The sequence below is a fragment of the Maniola hyperantus genome, chromosome 3, assembly GCF_902806685.2.
Source record: "Maniola hyperantus chromosome 3, iAphHyp1.2, whole genome shotgun sequence".
NCBI lineage: Eukaryota > Metazoa > Arthropoda > Insecta > Lepidoptera > Nymphalidae > Maniola > Maniola hyperantus.
The window spans coordinates 162,013-176,497 of record NC_048538.1 but is presented as its reverse complement, the minus strand read 5'-3'; the positions used below and the strand labels follow the sequence as shown (position 1 = coordinate 176,497).

At 42.4% G+C, this 14,485-nt stretch overlaps 1 long non-coding RNA gene across 1 annotated transcript; it reads left to right on the top strand.

Moving 5' to 3' along the window:
• Window positions 1-532: 532 nt before the first annotated feature.
• On the top strand, window positions 533-6,804 carry LOC138404760 (uncharacterized). Its single transcript, XR_011238561.1, has 3 exons — window positions 533-772; window positions 1,418-1,522; window positions 6,490-6,804. It is a non-coding gene; the product is annotated as an uncharacterized lncRNA (long non-coding RNA).
• The last annotated feature ends 7,681 nt before the right edge of the window (window positions 6,805-14,485 follow it).

Below are 14,485 nucleotides of genomic sequence, written 5' to 3'. Positions count from 1 at the left end.
GCTGAGCGACGAGCTTTCAAAAATAAACTCGCTCAGCGATGCTCGCTCGCTTGTACAATAGTGTAACGCGCATGCAGGATTGCACAGGACTGAGCGACAAACGGGCGAATGGCGCGAGTAATCGCTCGTCGCACTTGCACTCGCTTGTAGCCCGGCGCTGATCGTCAACTCGTTTATAGTTTCTAGTTCTACTCGTTTCTCGTTCATCGTCGGCGGTCGGACCACTGCCTTACGAAGTACCTTGTCAATAGCATTCGCATTAGAATATTTCCAGTATATTGAGTGTGTCTGAGTTTGCTCGCAGGTCGAGTTGTTCCTCTCGTATTTATGATTCATTATGAATGTTCGGAACAACCTAGTTTAGTGGTTGTTTGGTGAGTTTCCGAACTGCATTGAGGTGCTCCGCCGATGTCGATTGTCGACTGTCGACTGTCGACTGTCGACTGTCGACTGTCGAGTCAGTTTCCACGGCCTTGGAATTTGGAGCGCATTTAAATATCCGTTATTTTATGTTCGTTATTTATTATGTGAAGCCAAAGACGACACGACGAGTGTCGCTAGCGGCGACGGGCGACGCACAAATACCTAATGTGCTGATCATTGTGTTACATTTCAAATTAAAACAATCAGATATTGATTTAAAAAGAACCTTTTATTGGTTGGCTAAAGTTCGCTGCTACGCTAGTAGTCAGTCAGTCAGTACAATATGTAAGCGTAAAAATTATATTCACGGTGGCAATAATAGCATTTCTAGTGTTCTACATATTCAGATGTAAGTACCTAATCATGCATCTTTGTTAGAACATTCTGATCGTAAAACTTTAAAACCACTACCCATATACATCCAAGCATTACCCATATTATATACCTAAATCACGCCGCAACAGAGTAACGGATCAAAGTGACTTATTACCTGGATATAAGGTACTTAAAGTCCTGGAGAGCAACTTTTCATCCCGCCAAATCAGAGAGTTCCCACGGAATTTTTAAAAATCTAAATACCCCCGGACGAAGTCGCGGGCATTAGCTAGTGATAAATAAAAGTTTATTTATTTATGGGGAATTTACTATCTTCTATCAATGTGGTTAAATTCTAGTTAAAAGTCCAAAACAATCTAGGATTCTGGATGTAGGGACTGAACCGTTTTGGATAAGTACAGGCGATCAGGGTCGGAAGTTCGAAGTTAACAGGTGGAAAGCGCGCGCTGGGGCGGGCGGCGCGGGGGCGGGCGGGCGGCGGGCAGACACTCGGCTAATTAGCCGGCTGTGGGTCGCGGGCGCGGCGCACTCCATTACGGGTGTTTATTGTCACAATTATTCGCCGCACCCATCCCCCGCCGCACCCACTCACCCACCGCACCCTGCACCCCGGGGACCACGCACCGCCTCCGCCCCGTCACGACACCTAACTTTTTAGGATTCCGTACGCGAAGGCTGCCAACGGGAGTCGGGACCCTATCACAGCCTTCGCTTAAGTCTGTCTGTCAGTGGGCTGTACCTCATGAACAGAGAGAGGAACGGAGTATAGGTAAGTAGAGTTTAAGTTGTCAGGGTGTGTATTATTCTATTGCCGCTATAACAACAATAAAATATCAATAGCCGCCAAGTAAATTAAAAAACAAAACCGGCCAAGTGCGAGTCAGGCTCGCGCAATGAGGGTTCCGTACTATAGTCGTATTTTTTCGACATTTTGCACGATAATTCAAAAACTATGATGCATAAAAATAAATAAAAATCTGTTTTAGAATGTACAAGTGAAGCCCTTTCATATGATACCCCACTTGATATAGTTATCTTACTTAGAAAATTGAAAATCCTAATTATTAGTTTATGACCACAATTTAATTTTTTTGTGTGAGATAACCACAAATTCACAGTTTTCAGATTTTTCCCCTAATGTCAGCTATAAGACCTACCTACCTGCCAAATTTTATGATTCTAGGTCAACGGAAAGTACCTACCCTGTAGGTTTCTTGACAGACCGACAGACAGACAGACAGACAACAAGGAGATCCTATAAGGGTTCCGTTTTTCCTTTTGAGGTACGGAACCCTAATTAACGTACACTATCTTGTGCGATGCATGGAGCAGAACTCTGCGTGTGCGAGTCCGACTCGCACTTAATCGATTATTATTTGAATAGGAATAATTATAGGAATTTTTCGGTCCTTGCGTTCAGTATGGTATTGTGCTAAACCTTCTGCGTGTTCTTTCACGAGCAGTCTGCGTTCAGACGTATAACTCCCGCAAATTGCTATTGCGCTGGAACCATGTCTCATTAATATCGAAATGACGTCATTTTGACGTCACCCGAAATACAAATTAATATACCATCAGTTAGAAATTTCAGTCTAGTGCTGACGTCACTAAAATGGCGGCCACGCGCTTTAGCACTTTGCGGGACTTATACCAATACTGTGATAAGTTGTGGCCGTAGGTAATAATTAAATGCGGCAACGGTGAAAGATGTTTATTGAGAGGCGTCTTATGATCTCCTCCCGCTTATGATCTACTCCCGCTTATGATCTCCTCCCGCTTATGATCTCCCCCCGCTTATGATCTACTCCCGCTTATGGAATATGGACTAACAATACTAATAATGAAATCTTACATACTATTGTTTTGATCTTATTGCTTAACTACAATCCGATGTGCAGGCAACCTACTTCGATATATTGAGGAGTTGCATTTTTATGTTACAGCTAATATGAACAAGCTACGTTTAAACTGACAATTCGTACATATTACAATACTAATTGCTAGATTAACGTCAACTTTAGTGACGAGATGTGTTTGTCCAATCTGTGCGAAGTGTCCATCTTACGTCAAACTTATTTCTGTAGAGGAATCGTGTGATAACCGCCCGACCTTTGTGTCTCTGTGTTGTAGCGGTACCTACTCAATTGTTGTTATCTACTTATTGAAAACATTATTAATTACATACTGTTGATATTGATATTCATACTATAATTGGAGTAAAATATTCTGAGAACTCAAGGTGCTTAGTTTTTTTCATATCGATAAGGAGGAGTGATTATTTTACTTGTAACTTGCCTCCAATGACGTCTCCCTCTCCATCGACTCCAATGACGTCTCCCTCTCCATCGTCTCATCCACCCACCTGTCATGCATGCTGGTCGATTGCTGCACACTTCCGAAAGCGTGCCACTTTCTTGGGATTGGAGATTCTACACTGCACTTACCGGCACGCAGTCTTCGTGCCAGAGCATTCCACCCCGGCAGTCAGCAGTCAGCGGGGTCTACGGGTGAGATCTATAGAGCGCACTCTGACTTAGACAGAGCTATATCTCTCACATAAATCTGTCTCGTTTTAGCTCAATCTTAAGCCTGAGCAAAGTTAAAGTGCGCTGTATAGATCTCAGCCTAAGACTTCAGCTTGCTAACTCTTTGTACATTCTTCATGAAATTATTGTTACAGTAGTATGCGGCAGAAGATAAGTACATCGATCTTTAGAATGAGATTTCGGCTTTGTAGAGCGTTGTCTCTGACACTCATACGTGACGTTTTGTCGGTCCTAACAACATCGCCAAAAACGCCATCTCTTTCTTCTGCTGCGTACTGTAAATAGATACTTATTTTTATTGATGATAATTTATTTGTACCTGTTTTCATAAAACTGTCAGTATTGGCCTGTCAGTACCTACTGAATAGATATCGTTCGTTATATGCCCTCAAGTCTGTTAGTATGTAAAACTATTTCTGTTACTAACCAAAAGTTTATAAGTGATAAGCTTTCGTTTGGCTATTTAACAGGATTTCGAGTTATTTAAATTGCTTATGCTAAGTGATCGACACCGCCATTTGAATGAGATACACCTCGGCCGCGGCGAGCAGATCTCTCGTCTGATGGTAGGTAGGTATCAGTAGGTAGGTGGTAGGTACCTACTGATGGTGTAATTTGAAAGGCAAAGGCGTGCGAAGTCTGCCAGCTGCACATTTTTGATGTAGCGTAATGCGAGGCGGTTTCCACAATCCGCGAATATATCACGCGACCGAAATACGAACCTATCGCCGTCGCATTACATTCTATTGTGCTGTGCCACAGAATATATAGTTCCTACTCACATAGCTGGCCCGCGACAGGTCGAGATGGCAATCGCGTCATCCGCGCTCGCCTGCACCGGGTTATAGTGCGGTGGCTGTGTGAGTGCGATTGCCATCTCGACCTGTCGCTTACCTACTATCCGTGCGTAGGTTTTTTTTAAATCCCGTGGAAGCTCTGTTTTTACGAGATAACAAGTCGCACTGAATTAAACAAATTTAAAACACGACTGTCCAGTGTCCTGCCAAAAAATACATCGATGCAAAAAACGAACTAAGTAAAAAGTAAAATTGTCAAAATAGCGCCCTTTGGTCTAAGAGTGCCATACGGCATACCTACAGCCGCTATGATGTTCAGGCATTTAGAAGTTATGCTGGATTAATCAAACCCACACATCTATCTAAATACTTACATGGATCTTGAAAATATTACACCCCTTTTTTGGGCAGTCGTGAAAATAAGTACTTACGTCCGTCTCCAGGATGTAAGTTGTAAGCTATCGCTGTGCTAAGTTTCACCTGGATGTAAGTTGTAAGCTATCGCTGTGCTAAGTTTCACCTGGATGTAAGTTGTAAGCTATCGCTGTGCTAAGTTTCACCTGGATGTAAGTTGTAAGCTATCGCTGTGCTAAGTTTCACCTGGATGTAAGTTGTAAGCTATCGCTGTGCTAAGTTTCACCTGGATGTAAGTTGTAAGCTATCGCTGTGCTAAGTTTCACCTGGATGTAAGTTGTAAGCTATCGCTGTGCTAAGTTTCACCTGGATGTAAGTTGTAAGCTATCGCTGTGCTAAGTTTCACCTGGATGTAAGTTGTAAGCTATCGCTGTGCTAAGTTTCACCTGGATGTAAGTTGTAAGCTATCGCTGTGCTAAGTTTCACCTGGATGTAAGTTGTAAGCTATCGCTGTGCTAAGTTTCACCTGGATGTAAGTTGTAAGCTATCGCTGTGCTAAGTTTCACCTGGATGTAAGTTGTAAGCTATCGCTGTGCTAAGTTTCACCTTACCTTAGCACGGTGCAGCAGTTGAGCTGTGAACAGGTAACAAACAAACAGATACACTTTCGCATTTATAATAAACACAAAGTAGTACGGATATGCATTATGATTTCTGCCACCTGGGCAGCTATAGGCGCCTACAGCCTAGGTCATGTGAGCACAGTGTGACAGTGGTGTGACACATGACACTTGGCTGACATGGGCATCTTCTCAAGTTCTGCGAACGTTATTCATTTATTTTTTAGACGTGTTATTATTATTCAATGTCTTGAGAGGTCAATACAAATGTACTAAGTATGGTTTGTAAATGTGCCCACCTATCATGAGACATATGTTATATATCATAAGACATATGTTATATACGTACCTACATAACAGAGTAGTAAACCTTATGCTAGTAAAGCTATATAATAGAAATTCATAAAGTGCTAGAATTTTGATAAACTGATTTTAATTGTAATTTTTTACCTACTCTTAAATATTTACAACAGAGCCTTTAGTGGGAGTTTCTGAGTAAATATCTCCTGTCGTAGCTCTAGACCTAGCTAATAGTACGTTAGTACTATGATATTATTCTGTGGTATTCGCTAAATGCGACAATACATGTGAGCGATAATATTGACAACATTTATTTAGACAACGCTTTTTGCAATTTTGCAACGCTTTGTTGGTAAAAATGAAAGTCGCGGGAAAGCGTTGTCTCACTTAAGTCTCACTGATGATGCTTGGCTTGGATATTCTCATGCTTATTGATATTTATTGTCTTGATAAAAGTTACATTTGCAGCTCAGGTGAATAGAACTTTTCTATCTAAAATCTTTTAGGTTTTATGATGAGCCATCAATATTATTTTAGTCACAAAAATTCCACAGCACCGCTACGAAGTTTATACTTAGGCACAATTTCCGATTCGAATTCCCAAACTTGACTTGCAAATGAGGCGCTCTTTGGTAGTGGTCGCATGGGTGTATGGGTGTATGGGTGTACCTATGGGTGTATGGGTGTACGGGTGTAATATAAAACTTGCCACTTGGACCATAATCGTCAATCAGCGATCTGGACTTTACAACGCATTTGCATATTGTATTCATGCGTTGATCGCCTAGTGGCTCAGTGGCCAGAACTCCATCTTCTTATCGCAAAATTGGGGGTTCGATACCGAACTGCAATTTCATATCATTTGCTTTAACTGTGAAGGAAAACATCATGAGGAAACCTGCATGCCTGAGAATTCTCCACAATTTTCATATTATGTCAATTTTATATTTTCAGCTGCGCGATTGCGGGAGAATGACAGCTACAAAGTCACGATCGCAATCACCTCTGATTGGTTCACGATCGCTCACCATTGGCTACAATGCATTGTTGCAACAAGAATCGCACAAATTCAGCCAATCAGAACAATTGAGATTGTAATAATGATTGATGCAGGTTTTGGTGTTTGAAATCTGTCAATCCGCATTGGGCCAGCGCGCAGCGTGGCAGATTATGGCCTAAACCGTCTTTATTCTGAGAGGAGGCCACTGCTCAATATTGGTGATACAGTCATGTGCTTTATAGGTAAATATCCATAACAGTTATAATATCTGTTTTCACCTATTGAAAAGAAAATACCAGACTAAATAAAATATGGGGAATGGGTAAAGTTGAGGCATTAAACCAATAATTAATGTATGAGTTTAGGTATGCATAAGCCGTTACGTTGTTTACCAAAAGCTATAAAAATTAAAATAATTTATGTTTGCATGGGTGTTCTTTCATTTCTTCTGCGGTCAGATATTTAGATATTTTTACCTATTTACGCCTTAAAAACTGGGATGAGAACTTGGCTAAGTACCTACTTATGTAGTATGTACGTACGCTTATCAGTTATCACCGCACCAGATCTGCAGTCTGCGGCCAGCAGGCGCTGGAAGCACTTGGAAGCGTCCCCGATACATCGACAGTCGATGTTATACCGAGACAACATCGACAGTCGATGTTATCTGACCGAGACAACATCGACAGTCGATGTTATCTGACCGAGACAACATCGACAGTCGATGTTATCTGACCTAGACAAGTTGCTTCTGAGGTTGCATTGGTGCTAAATAAACATTTTAGGACCACTGAGTCAGTGCCATTTAGCTTGTTCATTGGCCCTGTCCTTACGAAGTAATATTATATAAGTCAACATCTACCTAATCTAAATATTTAAAAAGAAAAGGTGACTGACTGACTGACTGACTGATCTATCAACGCACAGCTCGAACTACTGGACGGATCGGGCTGTAATTCGGCATGCAGATAGCTATTATGACGTAGGCATCCGCTAAGATTTAAAGGATTTTTGAAAATTTGACCCCTAAGGGGGTGAATTAGGGGTTTGAAATTTGTGTAGTCCACGCGGACGGAGTTGCCAGCATAAGCTAGTATTATCTAAATTGTCAAAAACCGCAAATTGTTGCTAGTAATTACCTTAAGTCCTTATGACTTACTCGCAACTGCTTGCAACAGATTAGTTAATGACAACTCGGCAAACGGAAACTTCCCAGCAGACTGGACAGCGTCACTTACCTGTTTACAAAGTCATGTATACATGTACAGTGTGCACCGACGACCGAGAGGACAGACCGACGGACAGTTGTATCCAAGTACAGCTTGTAAATCGCTAACTTTACTAACTTGACATTTTGTATGCATTAAGATTCATTTAACAAAAATTCCAGGTCTATAATGGTTTCCTGTGAATATAGTAAAGTAGAGCATTACTGAATATTGGCATTAGTGTTGAATGTGGTGATTGTGACCGGCGTTGCCAGTTGCCAGTTGCCAGTTGCCAGTTGCCAGTTGCCAGGTGGCGGCGATAGCGACCATGTCGCGATGCGCAGGCGCAGGCGACGATACTGTGCTCTAATTAACTACGTAAGGATTTATAATAAATAATAACTAAGTGGTGATAGCTGTGAAGCTGAGATAGCCTAGTGGTTAGGACGTCCGCCTTCTAATCGGAGGTCTGAGGTTCGATCCCGGGCACCTCTAACTTTTCGGAGTTATGTGCGTTTTAATTAATTTAATACCACTTGCTTTAACGGTGAAGGAAAACATCGTGAGGAAACCTGCATGCCTGAGAGTTCTCCATAATGTTCTCAAAGGTGTGTGAAGTCTACCAATCCGCACATGGCCAGCGTGGTAGACTATGGCCAAAACTCTTCTTACTCTGAAAGGAGACCCGCGTTCTGTAGTGAGCCGCTTATGGGTTGATTATGATGATGTTGATGATAAAGCGGTGGTAGCCTAGTGGTTAAAACATTTCTCTCCTAATTGGGGAGTCGGGGGTTGGATCCCGTGCACGTAGGTACCTCTAACTTTCGGAATTACCTAATGTCCTCGACAAGTCGAGATATGTCATTCGGGGAATGAGGCAGAGGCACACACACACACCCGCACATCACCCGCGTATCCCGCACCGGGTTAGTGCGGGGCTGTGCGGGTGTGCGGGGCGTCCACACACCGACTGCTATATGGACCTGTCGCGTGTTATACCTATATAATGAACGTTTCAAGCAATTAAATATCACTTGCTTCCACTAGTTCTGCACTTCCACCAGTGAGCGGCTCACTGTGACGTGTTTGATGTCGTCCTCCACTGCGCGTTTCGTTGCGAGGTCGCCATTCCAGCACTTTAGGACCCCAATGTTGCGGTTTGCGGAACTAGGTATGTGCCACACCCATGTACCTTCAAGGACGCAACATCAGGGGGTACAAGAGCTGTATTGTTACAACCAGGTACATTGGCAGATCGAACATTTGAAACGACTGTTTTGTTGGTGCTCTTGTCGCCGCGGCGGAACACGAGGGTGCAATTGAGTCGCGACTCGCGGCGCACTCCTTGCTCTAATTACATACGCACATGGCGACACACGCGACCCATTTCGTCGAGCCGATCCGCTCCACCAGCCCCAAGTGTGTGCGTGGACGGACACATGTGTGCGTGTGATAAGAGGTCGCGCGATAACCCTGCCGAGGCCATCGAAGACTTGGAACTCGTTGCCCCGCCACGCGACTTTGACGCTTACACCAAGGAGTTAGGGCAGCAAGTCGGTGGCAGGGTGCGGTCGTCAAGTGCACACCGCGCTCGGTTTGTCCGTCGTGTTGTCGCATGTGGACACCGAGGAGCAGTAGTGACACATGTGGCAGCGAGCAGCACATTCGCCGTCACACCCGACACACGTGCTCCAGGCTCCAGCTGACGCGGACGATACCGACCACGTGGTGCGTTCCCAGCGTTCTGCATTCAAACGTGCTTGTCAAACTCAATGTTTGTAGACACATTCTAGAATCTAATATATCTGTATCTGTGGTTTGCCATATCGCCGTACAAACATGTAGTTTTAAAGTTACACGGCTAAGTGTAAAGATTTGCGTAAATCCTTGAACCTATTTGAACGTAAATGTCACAACTCGCGGGTGATGCAGAGAGCTACTCGAATGTGCGGAGTTGCTCTACGTGATCAAACCAGAAATGAGGAGATTCGTGTGAGAACCAGTAATCGACATAGCTGAGCGGGTAGCGAAGCTGAGTGCGGCGGCGCGACTTGCTAGTATGCTTCTAGCTCTAAAGTTAGCGGCAGCGGCTGGCGGCGGCGGCGGCGGCGGCCATGCTATGGTATTCACTCCCGTTGCCTTTATCGCCCACTAAATGGTAATTCTATAAATAGTACACCACCGCCCGTCGCCGCCGCCGCGCTAACCCGGTGCGGGTGACGTGCGGGTGTGCGGGGCGTCCCCCCGCCTCATACCCCGATTGCCATCTCGACCTGTCACGTACTATACCTATCTTAGTTATTAATAATTGTTCGCGATAACATTTGTACCATCTATAAAAGTAAAGTTTTCAAAAAAGGACTTAACTGGTAAGTAAAATGGTTAAAACGCACATAATAAAGTCCGAAAAGTGAAGGGTGCGTTACCAGAATAGAACCCCGACCTCCTGCCCCCCTAGCATGGGCAGGAGACAAAAATTTTATCCCCCAATTATATCCACTGACGAGGGATAAAATTTACTTGTCCACCTCTCAAAGCACGGCAACAGGGGAGAGGAGAAGTTTATCCCTAATTCGGGGACAATTTTATCCTCGACATTAGACGTGGGTTTAAGTTTATTCTCATAGACCTTAAAAAATCAAAACATGTCTCGCGGTACCTGTTGGGTTTAGGTTATGTTTGGGTTGTGTTTGGGTTATGTTTGGAATATGGTTGGGAACCCCAACATAAACCCAACATAGGTCCCAAATACCAATTACCATTAACCCAATAAAGGTAAAGGAAAAGATCCAAAAACCGAAAAGTCCCCCGTTTTATTCACTGTGGATAATTATATCCACCCGTGAGCCCATGCTCGGAGAGTGGATAAAGCTGTCGGAGGGGATAAAGATTTTATCCTTTCCCCGGGGAGAAAATTATATCCCCGCCCATGCTAACCCTGCTGAGGAGGAAGCCGACATCTTCATCAATAGGAAGCGAAAAAGTAGCTTACGTCCTTTCCGGCGATGCAAGCTAACTCTGTTCTTTTCGTCAAAATCGGTTTAACGGATCGGCTGTGAAAAGCTAGTAGGTATCTACTTAGACAGATGCACTTTCGCATTTATTTTATCATATTAGCACAGAATATAATAATGATAATATTGAGTAGAATAGAGCTATTATAAACCACGGACATCGTGACCCGTTCTCTATAAACCACGGACATCGTGACCCGTTCTCTATAAACCACGGACATCGTGACCCGTTCTCTATAAACCACGGACATCGTGACCCGTTCTCTATAAACCACGGACATCGTGACCCGTTCTCTATAAACCACGGACATCGTGACCCGTTCTCTATAAACATTAAAAAGTCATAAAATACCTAACTGGTTGATACACATTGTAATATTTCGGTTCGTGTGTGCTTTTATAATATGAGGAACAAAAGAAAAGCCTAGGAATGGCGCGTGGTCGCCTCGCGTGCGCCGCTTTGTAGGTGCGCCGTTTTGTAGGGTTGCCAATTGCAGGTTGCTGGTTGCCGATTGCAGGTTTGCTTAGGTACCATTATCACCACTTTATCATCTTACAAATTAACAATTTTGACTATCAGTAAGCGTTACATGTTACTTATTCTGAATAAATAATTTGACTTTGATTTTGATTATTCTATTTTGAATAAGACAGCTTCATTGGTCTAATTTTGTTGGCTTGTGCTGCTGCAGATCTTGAGGTCTCAGGTCCTAAGCCTGTTCTGGTTTGTATGTCAATAAATTGTTAGTTGTGTAGCAGGAGTCGGGAAGTTGGCGGGGTGCCCCGTGCCCCGTGCCCCGTGCCCCGTGCCCCGTGCCCCGTGCCCCGTGCCCCGTGCCCCGTGCCTTGCGCTACATCTCTCAGATCGTGTCGAATTGCCGTTCTAACTTCTGTTGGACGATGAGAATAGTGCAACCAACAGTGCATCTGTGTATGCATATTGCATACACACGTGAGCACTGTAAATAAAAATACTTAAGCAAATAGATTCTCTTTGAAGCATACCTTTATTATAATATAACCCATAGTGTTACAGTAATACTTACTTCAGAATAATCACTTAACCTATGTTAGTACTTCCTACTACTAGTTTAATTGACAACGCCCGGGGGAGCCTCCAAGCGCATCATCCCAGCGCCTCCAGAGAGGACCAGGAGGAGGTCCAGCTCACTAGCCAACGTGCTGAGGAAGATATTGGTGCCTTGTTTCTTTATAGTTAATTCTCCGACGGCGACGACGCGGTGTACACTCGCCGTTCGCAGTCGCCAGCCCTGATATCTCCTCGCGTTAATTAAGTAGCACTCAAGCGAATTGGCCGCGGACCGCGGAGCTCATGCGGCATTAGTGCTACATTACGCGCTAATATATTGTAACGAGACATGAAACCTTCTGTGCGTACGACGTTAACGGCGCCTGGAACCGCCTGGAACCGCCTGGAACTGCCGACAACTGCCTATTCGTTACAACAGGTAAAAGGCGTGGCGACCAGGAAAATTATGCCTCCATAATATAAATGCATATACTTATATTTAATTATACTTATATTTAATTATACTTATATTTAAGTGGAAATACTGTTATTTTAATAAGCGGTGACTGACACGCACAACTAACATAGTTCTAACTTCGGAGTTATTATACGTTCTAAGCGTAAAACATGCATCTCAAGCATGCAGGTTTCTGAGGAAACTCCTTAGGCTGCAATTGCATCATCACTTGCTCAAAGCTAAGTATGAAAAAGTTATAGTTACTTACGTACCTACTACGCAGCTAACAATAAGTATAGTCCGTAAAAAAACCGGCCAAGTGCGAGTCAGGCTCGCGCAACGAGGGTTCCGTCAATCAAAACTGTTTTTTGGACATTTAGCACGATAATTCAAAAACTATGATGTATAAAAATAATTAAGAATCTGTTTTAGAATGCACAGGTAATGACCTTTCATATGATATCCCACTTGATATAGTTATCTTACTTCGAAAATTAAAAAATACTAATTATTATTAGTTCATGACCACAATTACTCTTAGACTGTCCCATATATGGGAAGGAACGTTTCGAACTGGAACAAAAGACAGAAGTGCAAATAAGGAAAGAAACGCTGGAAGTACTGCTAAGAGACAAAAAGTGCCAAAAAGCATTTTTAGAATACTGCACCAAAATAGCGAAATGTACAATAAAGAAAAATAAAACTAAGTAAAACTCTAAATATTTTAATATATATTATACTTGTATAATATAGATCTATAGTTGTATGCTTATTATAAGAATAAATGTATATACTTTGATAAAAATTTATAGGTATCATATAGAAAAACAAACAAAATGTAATACCCAAAAAAGAACTCTGACACAAATCGGAGGATTTCCGATGATTTTAATAAAAAAAAATAAAAAAAAAACATTTATATAATAACCTACCTAATGCCTACCTAACATTTATATTCATTCATCTCAATTTGCATCACTCAGCTTGTAGGATTAATTATTTATACACGTGGAGTCGCCTCTGAACATGGTTTTACATATTTTTATCTGCATTTACCTAAGTTACTATTACTTAAAGTAAAAAGTGTTAATTATTATCTTTATGAATGCCGATTCTGAAATATTGGAAGCACATTATAAAGCATGTTACGTAGGAAGTGTGGAGCGCATCATCTCTAGGTCTAGGTCTAGGTCTAGGTCTAGGATAGTACCCACACTACCAGTAGGTATGAGCTATTACTATTCAAAGAATATCAAATTAAATAGCACTCTATTAATCTGTGATGAATATAATAAAACCAATCGTCGGTAAAACAGTCGCAAGTTTTATGTTTCCTTCGATTATATTTTGTAACGTCGAGCCAATGCTGCATGCTCTGAATATCGAGGAGCTGCCAAATATCCGCGGCTCCATTCGATTACGAACTTTACACGAAAATGAATAGGTTACAATATAATTAGTGGCGGTTGGTACAAACCGGCGCGGCGGCGGCGGCGGCGTGTGATATGAACATATCAATAATATACCGAGGGTAGTTCCCCACTCCTCCGTATATATGGTCGACTAGATGATGCCGGCGACGTTGGTAAATTAAAACTACCCGCGACGATTCGAAAGCGCTTGTAAAAAGTCTACTTGAATAAAAACATATTCTATTCTATTCTATTCTTTGTCTGCGTGGATTTAGGTTCTTATACATCCCGTGGGAACTCTTTGATTTTTCGAATAAAAGTTGCCCATGTCCGTCCCCGGGATGTAAGCTAACTCAGTAACAAATTTCATTAATTTGTTCAACCGTTGGGCCGTGAAAAGCTAGTAGACAGACAGAGAGACACACTTTCCCATTTATAATATTAGTATGGAGTATGGATGTTTTACGATCCTAATATCTGCTTATTTTGTTTGTAAAATTATCAAAATTCCACGAGATTGAAGTCGTCTAGTTATCAATAAACATTTTCATGTAGTGGTAACCAAATGGTAAACGCTATGTGACTGGAGAATACGTCAACGTCAACGTATTCTCCAGTCACTAAACGAATCTACGCAGCGTTCGTTATATAGTTAGCTAGTATACGGTATACCACCTACCTAGCTACTACCTATCTATAGCAAATAAAATAAAATTAAAAAGCCAGTTTTATCTGAATTGAATAAACCTGTTCGTAATCTAGAACGGAATGATTTGCATACAGTGAGTGTATTAGGCATTAGCATTCGTAACGTGCTCTGCGCTATAGACTATAGAGAACGGCTACTATCAATATTACTTATGAATATAGATCTTTTTAAATTCTGATCCAAGTTAGCTATTGATTGCGATTTCACCTGATGGCAAGTGATGATGCAATCTAAGTTGAAAGCGGGCTAACTTGGTATGGCAGTTTCATTAAACCCATA